Source organism: Mustela putorius, unplaced genomic scaffold (assembly GCF_011764305.1).
Source record: "Mustela putorius furo isolate JIRA1106 unplaced genomic scaffold, ASM1176430v1.1 tig00000129_pilon_pilon_pilon, whole genome shotgun sequence".
Lineage (NCBI taxonomy): Eukaryota > Metazoa > Chordata > Mammalia > Carnivora > Mustelidae > Mustela > Mustela putorius.
Genome location: NW_025421290.1, coordinates 32,425,594 through 32,437,698, shown reverse-complemented (window position 1 = coordinate 32,437,698; position 12,105 = coordinate 32,425,594). Strand labels below are relative to the sequence as shown.

Genomic DNA, 12,105 nt, shown 5'->3' with positions numbered 1-12,105 from the left:
GCAACTTCTTTTGTATTCTTTTCCTTTTTCTTTTTCCGTCTTTCTTTTTTCTTTTTCTTTTTTTTCTTTCTTTCTTTCTTTCTTTCTTTTTTTTTTTTTTTTTGTTATATTTGAAAGAGTTGAGACAACAGTGAAATACTGCATTGAGATTTTAATGTTCCTACCTAAGCCATATTTAGAATGTCTAGTCTGGAACCGGGATATGGTTACCCTTTGTAGGTTACTAATCTGGATTTTCGAATATAAAAACAAACAAACCAACATAAAATCAACCTTCAGCTATCATCTTAGTATTTGGAAATAATCCAGACACCAAAGTGTTGGTAATAAGTTTTAACAAGGGTCTTCCTGCTTTTATGTTGGTTTTGACCTGCTCCGTTTCCGACCTGGGCCGGTTCACCCCTCCTTAGGCAACCTGGTGGTCCCCCGCTCCCGGGAGGTCACCATATTGATGCCGAACTTAGTGCGGACACCCGATCGGCATAGCGCACTACAGCCCAGAACTCCTGGGCTCAAGCGATCCTCCTGCCTCAGCCTCCCGAGTAGCTGGGACTACAGGCGCGCGCCACCGCGCCCGGCTTATGTTGGTTTTGAATCAGTTGCAAGTTCTAGGATCCCAGGACTTCCATTTGGGATGAAACTGGGAAGTAGCTGTGCTTTGAATGGATAGTCTATATTCACATGTGGGCAAGAACATTAAATTTGAGAGTTCTTGCCAAATAATAAATGCATCCAATAATCACATCCAGTTTATCTGTATTTTTTTTTGTGTCCTTTTTGTTGGATGGGGACGTCTTTACTTCTTGCCCTCAGGCAGATTCTCTTCATCATGAAGTGAATGCACTGAGCTGGTGAGTTCTTAGTAATTGCTTATTTATCTCCCCTCATATCTTGGGCCCTTATGGGGTGGGGTTATTCAACTGTCCAAGATTAATAGTTATAGCAAACCTCAAGTCAAACAAGGATAGATCTCTATTTGATGGCTGAGTGTGGTGGTTTTGGTATTCTAGGGAACAAAAAATATAATCCCTTATAGGTTATATTTATGGAAATTTAGTTGATGGTGTTTGATTTCTCTTTTGCTTTTTCACATAGTCTCTCCTTTCATTCTCTATTAGTTGGAATTCTAATGAATGTTATCTTCAAAAGCCCCTTTGGCAAAATTTCTTTATGAAATAAAGCTTTTATTTTCTAGGCTAGCTCTCTATATTCGTAATGCCAACCCAGAATAGCAATCATCCTTACCTATCCCCTATCCCATCTTTAAATCTCAAAATTAAGCCTCTTGGCCACCTTCTTCCCATCATTGCCAGATTTAAAAATCTGTATTTCAGAGGTAGTGCCTGGAGTTGGTGACCATAACCTTGACCCATTACTTATTTTAAGAATCAAATTATATTCTGGATCTTGGCCTAGCACAATGGCTTGAAGGCCTATAAGTCAGACTGTATTTTTTTTTTTCCCCCAACTTTTTTTCTTGGATAACATTTTTATTTATTCATAGTTTGTGTTTCAAAGAAATTTGCTTCATTAAAAATATTCAGTTCATCAGTTAGAGGCAATGGGGCAGAAAATAGATCAGTCCTGTGATGAACAGTTTGCTACACATGTAGTTATAAAAACCTTTAAGGTGATTTGAAACAGGAAACCGAGTGACAGACTGCACTGCTGTCAGCTGTGTCTCAGAACCAGACCCACAGGTGGAGGATAGTGGAAAATATTTTATATCATTAAACTGTCCTTTCCATTTCTATAGTATGTACCCTGGGTACAAAACAAAATCATATCTATATATGAACAATGTATGTTTTGCCAGACTTTTAATAGCTTTGATCAACCAGGAATGTCTTCCATTATGTATTAATTATATGAATTAATTATTCAGCATTTGGGTTTGGTAATAATTTGATGCTTAGACTTAAAATAACAAGGACTGTTGGCCTACTTATGGCTTTGAAGAGTAGAAGCCAATTTGGAATAATAGTATAGACTTCTTAATTTTAAAATATGCATATTTCTAATGTGGAAATTTGTAATTCTTCAAGCAAAATTGAGAACTGAGTTGAGATGATCTGATTACAAGGCTATTAGGCTTCTTCTCTATTCCCTGAAGCCTCTTCCCCTTCTCAATTACTCCCTGCTGCTAATAAGGTGGTGGGGCTGAATAGCATTGCCTCCTAGGCAGACCTGAGACCTTGGAGTAAACCCAGCTCCTTGCTCGTCTCCATTCCTCCCTCTCCCTCTCACAGTGACCTGGTCTGGGCAGAGGTTGCTACCCTGGCTCGCTAGCCAGTCTCTTTCCCCACCCCTGTCTCTGGGTCTGGCTATCCGCTCCCCTCCCCCAAAACAGTGGAGAAGATGGAGCTGACATGTAGCTCTACAGAGAAGCATTATCTTTTAGATCCTTCTTTATTTGTCTTGATTCTTTGTTCCCTTTTTATCAATTAGACAAGAGTTTGACAGTTTGATCCTCTATCCTCTCTTTTTCCCCCACATCAAAAACCCCATGTACCGGGACACCTAGATGGCTCAGTGGGTTATGCCTCTGCCTCCGCTCAGGCATGATCTCAGGGTCCTGGGATCGAGTCCCGCATCGGGCTCTCTGCTCAGTGGGGAGCCTGCTTCCCCTTCTCTCTCTGCCTGCCTCTCTGCCTACTTGTGATCTCTCTCTGTCAAATAAATAAGTAAAATCTTTAAAAAACCAAACCAAAAAACCAAACAAAACTCATATACATTCCCTATCCCCACTGCTAAATCTTAGTGCAAACACCTTATTTCATGCTTCCTGTGGTTTTACACTGTCTTGATACTTCTTTGTTTTCTGGACTTAAGTTGCTTTTCTTCATAAATAAGAAAACAGTATGTTTCATTCAATTAGTAGTTTCTCTGAAGATGCATGGAGCCAAAAAATATTTTCCCTAGGAATGTAATGATGAAACTCCTGCCTTCCGGGGAAGGTGAGTCACATACTCTTCTCTCTCTCACTGCTGCAACCTTCAACCCTCTGTATTCTGCTCTGTAACAGGCCCAGTCACTTTTGTACAATTGTTTTCTGTTTAGTACTTTCAAACTTGCTTCCTTGAATGTCAGTGATTACCACTTCTGCTTTGTTTTCTTTTCCTAAGAACCCTTTGCCTATGACTTTATAAGGTACAGTTTCACAGAACTTGAACATTCACGTACAGTGCAATGCACACAGATCGTAGGTACATGGTTCAAAGTGCTTAGCAAGTGCCCATGCTCTTACCAAGTGCAGAACCTCATCTCAGGAAGATACCTTGTGCTCCCTTCCCGTCAGTCCCTACCCCTTATTCCAAAGACAGCCGATGTTCTCATTTCTTTAATCACAGATAGTTTTGTTTGTAGAACTTAACTAGAACATGTGTCTGGTTTCTTTCTCAGAAAGAAGCTTCATCCATGTAGCCCGTGTCAGTAAATTAGTAATTCATTGCTTTCCTTTCCCACGTAGCATCCCATGTGTGACTCACTCACGATTTGTCAATTCTCTATTGATGGACATTTGGTGTGTTACCAGCTTTTGGCTATCATAAATGAAATTCCTGTGAACATTCATGTCCAAGTCTTTTTTTTTTTTTTTTTTTTTTTTGGACATACGCTTTCATTTTCTTTCTTGGGTAAATACCCAAGAGTGGAAATGGAAATGCTTCTTCATAGAGTAGGTGTGTGTTGAACTTTATGGGAAACTTCTGGAATGATTCTCACAGTGATTTTACCATCCTCCCCACCCCCAATGTATCCTTACTGACATTGGACTATGTCAGTCTTTTTGATCTTAGCCATTCTAATCGGTGTGTGGCAGTATCTCTTTGTGGACTTCCTTCAGCTTTTCCTAGTGACTAATTATGAAGAGAACTTTCTCATGAGCTTATTGACAATTTGATATCTTCCTTTGTGGAAGGCCTATTCTTTTCTCATGATTAAAACTGTACTTTTGTCTTTATTGAATTGTAGGAATTATTTATGATTCTAGATATTAGCCCTTTGTCAGTATTCTCTCCCACTTTGTGGCTTGCTTATTAATTTCTCAGTGATGTTGGAGTGCCTAAGTGATGCAGTTGGTGAAGCAAAGGACTCTTGACTTTTGGCTCAGATCATGATCTCATGGTGGTGGGATCAAGACCCATGTTGGTCTCTGCGGGGGAGTCTGCTTCTCTGCCTCTGCCCCTCCTCTGACTCTCTAAAATAATATATAAATTTTAAAAAATTTTCTCAATGATGTCTTGTTGAGCAGAAGCTTTTAATCTTGACAGAGATCATTTTATCAATTTTTCTTTCTCTGTGAGTGCTATACCTTTATTTAAAATTTCTGTTTTCTGCTTTGTTTTATGTATTTTGTTCACTGTTCTTTACCTAATCTTACAGTGTCTTTTGATAAGAAAATGTATGTGGCTTACATTTAATTTAAGAATTGAAATCCTTAGCTTTGTTCTTTTCCATCTTACTTTGTTTCTTCTTTTTTCTCATTTTTAATTTTTGTGCCTTTGATCAAGTTTTGTGTGTTTCCTTTTTTACTCGTGTTAGTTTTAGAAGTTTCTTGGTACTTTTGTCTTCTACCAAATGCAATCTTGTTATTCCTGATACACCTAATTGAATAGATATAGGCTTACCTCATTTTATTGTGCTTCTCTTTATTGCATTTTGCAGATACTTCTACAAGTTGAAGTTCTGTGGTAGCCCTGCGTGGAGCAAGTCAGTAGGCACCATTTTCCAACAGAATTTGCCCACTGTGTGTCTCTGTGTCACATTTTGGCAGTTCTCACAATATTTCCAACTTTTTTCATTATTATATTTGTATGGTGATCTGCGACCATTGGTTATGACTCACTGAAATCTCCAATGATGGTTAGCATTTTTATTAATTTTTTTAATTTTATTTTTAAATTAAGATACAAATATTGTTTTTTAGACATAATGCTATTGCACACTTGATAGACTACAATACAGCGTAAACGTCACTTTGTAGGCACTGGGAACCCCTGAAATTCATTTGACTTGCTTTCTTATCATAGTTGCTCTATTGCAGGGTCTGGAACCAAACCTGCAGTATCTCCAAGGTATCCCTGTATTTCTCTACTATTATATGAAATAAAGATATTAACCATACCCCTCAACCAAGGTTAGGTACTGCTACCGATTATTAAAGGTAACAGGGTGATGATATATCCTGATTGCTGGTGCTAATCCTGATTTGTTCTTACTTTCCTGGCATAATTAGGATTTGTGCCCCTTTAATCTAACACTGTCCCCGTTTGTATAGTAAGTTGTATGTGTGTGATTAGTATAATAAATTAAATGTTTTAGATCACTGTGACCTCCCTACTCCCTTTCAATCTACACACCCACTAGAGTGCCTTTAATTCTGTCTTTACTGCATCATGGCCCAGCAGTGAAAAAAGCAGACTCTAGAGTGATTGACTAGCTGTGTCAGCTTGGGCATCTTTGCCTCAGTGTTCCCATATATAAAGTGGGGATAATAATATCATTTTCCTCAGAGGGTTGTTGTGAGGATTTAATCAAAGGGTCTAGAGCAGAGCCTATGCCATGCGTGTGAGTGTGCCATAAAAATGTTGATTGTGATCTGCTCCCTCCCGCGTCAAAAGTTTTGCTGAGATATTTTATTATTTTCAGTTCCACACTATTGAGGGTTTCAGCTAGTTCAAGAATTCTAATATTACAAATTCCTAATGATTCTATCATTATAGCCATTCAAGTTTATTGCCTCCTGCTGTCTTCTCTCCTTGTCTTCGTCCTTATCTTGCCATCTGTTCTGTTCATTTATTTGATTAGAGTCCTTTCCTAAGTATTTTCCTCAGTTGGGTTCTGTGGGTGATGTGCTTTCCAAATCCTTGATATATCTATAAATATACTCCTTTCCACTCTCTGGATATAAGATTCTTTTGTTGTAATCCTTTTCTCTCATTAACCAGTTGATATCATTCTCCTGTTTTTTAGCATCTAAAATTACAGATGAAAAATTTAGTGTTAATTTTTTTTAAAGATTTTATTTATTTATTTGACAGACAGAGATCACAAGTAGGCAGAGAGGCAGGCAGAGAAAGAGGGGGAGGCTGGCTCCCTGCTGAGCAGAGAGCCCGATGTGGGGCTCCATCCCAGGACCCTGGGATCATGACCTGAGCTGAAGGCAGAGGCTTTAACCCACGGAGCCACCCAGGCGCCCCTAGTGTTAGTTTTTGTATTAATTTTCTAGGGCTGGCCTAAAGTACCACAGAATGGGTGGCAGACGTAATAGACATTTATTTTCCCATAATCCCGGAGGCTACAAGTACAGTATAAGGTGTCAGCAGCTCTGATTTCGTGTGATGCTTCCCTCCTTGGCTTGTAGATTGCTGTCTTCTCCCCGTGTCTTGATGTGTTTTTCTCCATGTGTGCCTCTATCCTCATCTCCTCTTCTCACAAGGACACCAGTTATAATGGTTTAGGGGCCATGCTAATGATGCCATTTAACCTAATTCCCTCTTTAAAGATATTATCTCCAAATATTGTCCCATTCTGAGTGCTGGAGGTTAGAATTTCACCGTATGGATTTGGGGTAACTAAAGTCAACCCTTAACTGTTTTATTCTTTTCCTTCCTTTTCCTCCTTCCCTTCCTCCCTCCCTCCCTTGAAGTCCATTTCTTTTTCTTCCTTTCCCCCTTTCCCTTCCTCATCACTCTGGAACTCAGCCCTTTTAATCTGCAGACTCAAGTGTTCTAACCAGGGACATTGTTTTCCTTTGCTATTTTTGGCTGTCCTCTAGCTATTCCTCTCTCTCTTTTCGAAACTCCCATTACATGTCCATCTTTTAAGAATCTTATTTTTCCTTCATTACTTCCATCTCTAAGTATTTTTCCTCTAGGTCGTGGGATATTTCTTCCAATTGCTTTTCTAGGTCACTAATTTAGTTTCCAGCAATGACGATCCTTTCCTCTCTTCAATATATTCACTTTATAAATAGGGAAGCCATGTTTTCTAGTTGCAGAATATTTTTATTGTGCTAAAATTGATTTATTTAAATACTATTTCACTGAATTTTTCTTAAAAATTTAGCTCTATCCTCCAGTCATTTTATCTCTCTTAAAGGTACAATTGGAAATTTCTTTGTTTTCTTCCACTTTTGAATTGTGGGGTTCCCTTGGGTACATTGTTAATTTCCTTTGCCTGTGCTCTATTTATCCTTGGTGCATGGGTAAAGCTAATGAGTACTTTGAGAGGTGACAAGCCCCCGAGTGATGCATGGCACAGCAGCACCTGCCTCTTCCCTGTGGGTCAAGGATTTAGGAAATAGCAAGCTGTCAGTCTTCTGATGAATGCCAGGAGAAGCTTCTTTGCTCTCTGATAACTTTGGTTGCTATGGTTCCAAGTCTCAGAGTCAAGGAGGAACCAAGTCTACCTGTGTGGTGCCTTAATACAACAGGGAAATCAGCAGGTTCTCCCAAGACCATGCACAGGAGATGGAACCCCCTTTCCTCTTTGGATTCTGTGGATTTCTTCAGTTCCAGGGCTCTTGACTTCAGGTTTGCATGATTCCCTTGACCTCAGAGGGAAAATGTTTTGTATCTGAGCTAACCTCTGGGACTCGCATCAGAACCTCAGGCATAAGTCCCCTTTCCATGATCACCCTGGGTTGGTATTTTTCTCAGAGGAGGTAGACTATGGTTGGGTTGTGGTTGGGAAAGAGGAGTGGCTGGAACTCATTTTGAGACTGCCACAGAATTGTTGCTGAATCTGAACCTCGATTTGTGGCAACACTTCTTAGTTTCATAGAATTAAATTAAAATATTAATTATATATCCTTTTAAATCTTTACGACATTAACTTTATATTTTGTAACCATATTTATAGCAATTACTTAAACTCAACGCCATATACTAATGGTTTTTCTTTTTAAATCTACAGATTCAGATATTTTATCTCAGGACAGTTTTCTCCCAATGTATCTTTGATTTTTGATTCTCTTTCAGTGCATTTGTTTTCTTCTCTGGGAAATTCCTAGTTGCATCTCTATTCTGTGCCCAAAGCTATCATCATCTTTCTTGTCATTTTTATTTCTTTGTTCTTTTCTTTGGATTTGGAGGAATACGTTTGTCTTCTGTTTTACTGATTTTATTTCCCTTAACGTCAACTTACTACTTCGAATCCACTTTCAATTCTGCTATAATTTTTAATTTACCAATATTCTATTGTATCCCACTTGGCTCTCATTTTACTACCTGCTGCCCCTCATTCAGCTCTGTTTTCATTTCTATTGAGGATATTCATCCCTTTTTCTTTTGTTTTGTAGAATGTCATTTTATTTTATTGTAAGCAAAAAGTAAATGTTAATTCTTATTTATGCTTCTTCAAACACACATTTTGTCTCTATCTTGAATGCATGTTCCCTTTTCTTTATTTTACAGAATCTTTTTATTTGATATATAATATATATATATATATATATATATATATATATATATATACTTATATTCATAGAATGACTAGAGTTTTATCTCAGATCTGGCATTTTCTTTTAAGATGTACTATTTATTTTCCACTAGAATGTTGTGAAGATCTTTTTTGTTTTTAAGCTGTAGGGTTGGCTACCAGTTTGGTGATCCATCGGTACGAAGGAAGAAGGAGGGGACTTTCTCTCTGCACAGTTTCCCTTACATAGGAGGACTTCCATGTTTCTGTTTCCTTCCTGGTGCGGAGCGTGCCACATCAGGGCAAGACTGATGATGCTTCCATGCTTCTGTTGGCAGTAAACTGGGTAAAGCCTACCTTACAGTTACCCTAAATGATACTGAGCTATGGTGGCTTAAGAAATGCCACATGAGCTTTCCTCATCTTTTTCATGGGTTCCCATGTCTCCTTCTAGCAACTTCCACATCAGGAATGTTGTTAGTTCTGGGATTTCCCCTATTTATTTTCCTCACTTACCGTTCATGGAAGTCAAACGCTTTTCAGTGTATGTCCCATTGGTGCTGCATATGTGAAAATGTTCTCAAACTCCATGAAGATATCCTTGTTCATTTTCTTATATGACTTCAAGTATCTGTTATTCCTACATCAACTCAAACATTTTGGTCAGAACTGCAAAGAGGAAAATAAGGTCCGTGCTCGCTGTTCTAGCTCACGTGCTGACTGACCTCCTTGGCGCCACACATTTGAGAAGTGGCGGGCTGGATGTGAGAAGGGCTGATGCACCTGCACCGAGGAACAAAATGAAAAGAAAGTGGGATGGATTTGGAAGGAAGTATAAGTAGCAATCTACAGATAACAGCCATATAGTGGTAAGGGAAGTCAGGAACTTCCCTTACCAGGGAAGTTTGTTTGTTTGTTTGTTTGTTTGTTTGTTTTAGATTTTATTTATTTGACAGGAAGAGATCACAAGTAGGCAGAGAGGCAGGCAGAGAGAGAGAGGAGGAAGCAGGCTCCCTGCTGAGCAGAGAGCCCCATGACGGCTCCATCTCAGGATCCTAGGATGCTGGGATCATGACCCAAGCTGAAGGCAGAAGCTTTAACCTACTGAGCCACCCAGGCGCCCTGCCACCTGGTAACTTCTGACTCTAGTAATGGAATTGGAACGTGACAGAATATTGTACCTGAACTAGACAATAGCACTCTGCTATGTCTGTGTGGTTAGTTCCAGGGAACTCGTATATACTGCAGTGGTTAATTCTCTCCTTCTACTGAGCAGCTTCTAAATTCAGCAGCTCTGTCTCTGGGAGTGTGACTTTTGCTTATACACATCCATTTGGGTGGTTGTGAACGTGAGTGGTGACAAACATTCCAATTTCTGCAGTGTGCTTCTCTTGTGTGGAACTGTGCTTAAGGAAAACATCAGCAAATCTGTGATATGTGTGAGGAAAGAGGTATGATGAAAAGCCTGATGGAATTTATCAGGGATATGTAGAAGTATCCTGAGAAAAAGCAAAAAGAAAGGCAGGCTGCTTTTCTCTATTTTTTCATTGAATAACACAAGAACTTTAGAATTGACATTATGACCTGCTCACTTCTTTTATTGCCATTGCAATGGATTTTGAAAATATTTACTTCCAAAGAAAATCCTGGGTCTTAATGTCATCGCTTACCCTAGAGAATTACATAAACTCTCTAACATCAATTTCTGTGCTGGTAAAATGTGAATAAGGATATATACTGGATGTATTGGGAGAACTGAGGACCCCACGTCTGGCACCTCAAGGGCACTTGATAGTACCAGCTGTTATTTCCATCACTCTTATTGCCATGTTTACTAGTACACAAATAAATTAGGTTTAGACTTCTTGTCTGCAAGCAATGAAAACCAATAGGCACCTGGTTTTATATGTGTATAAAACTGAGAAATTCAGGGATAGATCGGACTTCAGGAATGGCTGATCCAGGGTTCATACAATGCAACAAAGATGGCCTCCCCACTTTTGCTTGAGATACAATTAGTTCATTCTCAATCTCCACATGGTGGTAAGATTTCATAGGGAAGCAGAATATGCCACCCCAAAATATGCTACTCTGGCATATGGATTATTTTGAGCTGAAGACAAATAAGAAGAAGAGCTGATGCAGGGTGACCTTTCTGCGCTCTTTCTATCTGCCCCCAAGCAGATCATAAATTCCCCTCATGAAGGTGTCTCTGCCTCCCTCTGTCTTCCCTGTGCCAGGACGAGGATACCAACCTCATCCCTGACAATGACATGGCACCAAGAAGGAGTCCACACAAACAAATCCCACTAGTTAGCCCTTATCTACCATTAGTTTTCTCTTATATTTGCCTTTGTACGATTTTCTGCCCCCAGAAGCTTCGAAGTCCCTCTCCTTTGTCCTGCTACTGCTCTTTAAATCTGTCTTTTTTTTCATCCAAATGGTATAAAAGCCTCTGAGCCTAGCTGTTTCTTCGGGAATTTTCTCTTCTTTCTATGAAGTCCCCTTGCACAGTGCAACATTTTTAATATCAAATAAAGGTGTGTGCCTTTTCTTCTGTTCATCTGTCTGCTTTTGGTTTATTTTGTAGACTCGGCTGGAGAACCTAAGACCGTATGGGAGAAGTGTCCTCCTCTGCAATTGTTCGAACAGTTGGAAGAGTCAGATCGTGAGGAAGAGCAGGCATCATTGTCCCAGCAGGATCAGGAATGTGTTGAGATTCTGATCGGCTGGCTTGGGTCACTTGCCCACCCTGAACTGCCCTCATGTACTGAATCATGCCTGCTGATGGAACCCCAGGGGCCGAACTGCCGAGAAAGGGGAGTATGGATACCGGGGAGGCAAGCAACAGATGTCCAGCCAGCTAAGAAATGGGATGAGTGAGGAGGCTTCCTCCTCGACTGAACTTGCTAATTCAACTTTTACCATAGGTTTGCAAATAAAAGATGGAGGAATGACTTAATAATGACCTCTGAGTGTAAGCAGTGTTAAAAATCAAGGCTGAACAGACCTGTCATTTTCCATCTGCCCTCAGGACAGCACAGGAGAGCGGAGTGTAGTGGTGAGTAGCTCAGGGAGAGAGTGGGTGCTTCCACTCACCTGGACCATGCTAGCCCGTGAAACGGAATAATGCAGCCATCCCCAGAACACAGGCTGAAAGGACTAGATGAATTTTGACCAGATTTAATTGTGACCAGATTGGGGGAGTGAAAGTTTCAGTTTGAGTCAAGTTAACTGTTTTATTTCATGTCCCATTTTTAATGCTTCCATAGAACCCTCTCGCTTTTTCTAAATTACATGCCTCATTGTATTTGAGTTCCTCCCGCTTTTGACAGCTCCATGCCTTCCAATTTTGCTTCTGCTGCTTTGATTATTATTCCTGATTTGGTTGTTGATGAGACATGTGGTTTTCTTCAATTAGCTCTGTCACTCTTACAAATGTGTGTGTCTCGCAAGTGTCCTAATTAAAGTCAGGAGGAGGAGGGGGTGAGAATTACAGGCAATTACAATGGTGCCATCCCCCTCTCTCCCTGCTCTGTTCTCATCATCGGGGCGCATTCTTCTGTATCTCCATTTTGCAAGCACATTGAGCAGCCTTTCTGTTTAAAATCCCATTAATTTTTTTCTGAACACGATATGCAGCTGTGCCCGTGTGTCATACATTTCACTTTCAGGAAACCCCCT

The 12,105-nt window shown here is 39.9% G+C and overlaps 1 long non-coding RNA gene across 5 annotated transcripts in view; it reads left to right on the top strand.

Annotated features, from left to right (window-relative positions):
* The window catches only part of LOC101681947, a 141,644-nt gene extending 130,255 nt beyond the window's left edge, over positions 1 to 11,389 (top strand). For all 5 annotated transcript variants that reach the window (XR_006604265.1, XR_006604263.1, XR_001180035.2 and 2 more), the window contains one exon: positions 11,012 to 11,389. This is a non-coding gene — a long non-coding RNA (uncharacterized LOC101681947). The remainder of the gene's footprint in view (positions 1 to 11,011) is intronic.
* The last annotated feature ends 716 nt before the right edge of the window (positions 11,390 to 12,105 follow it).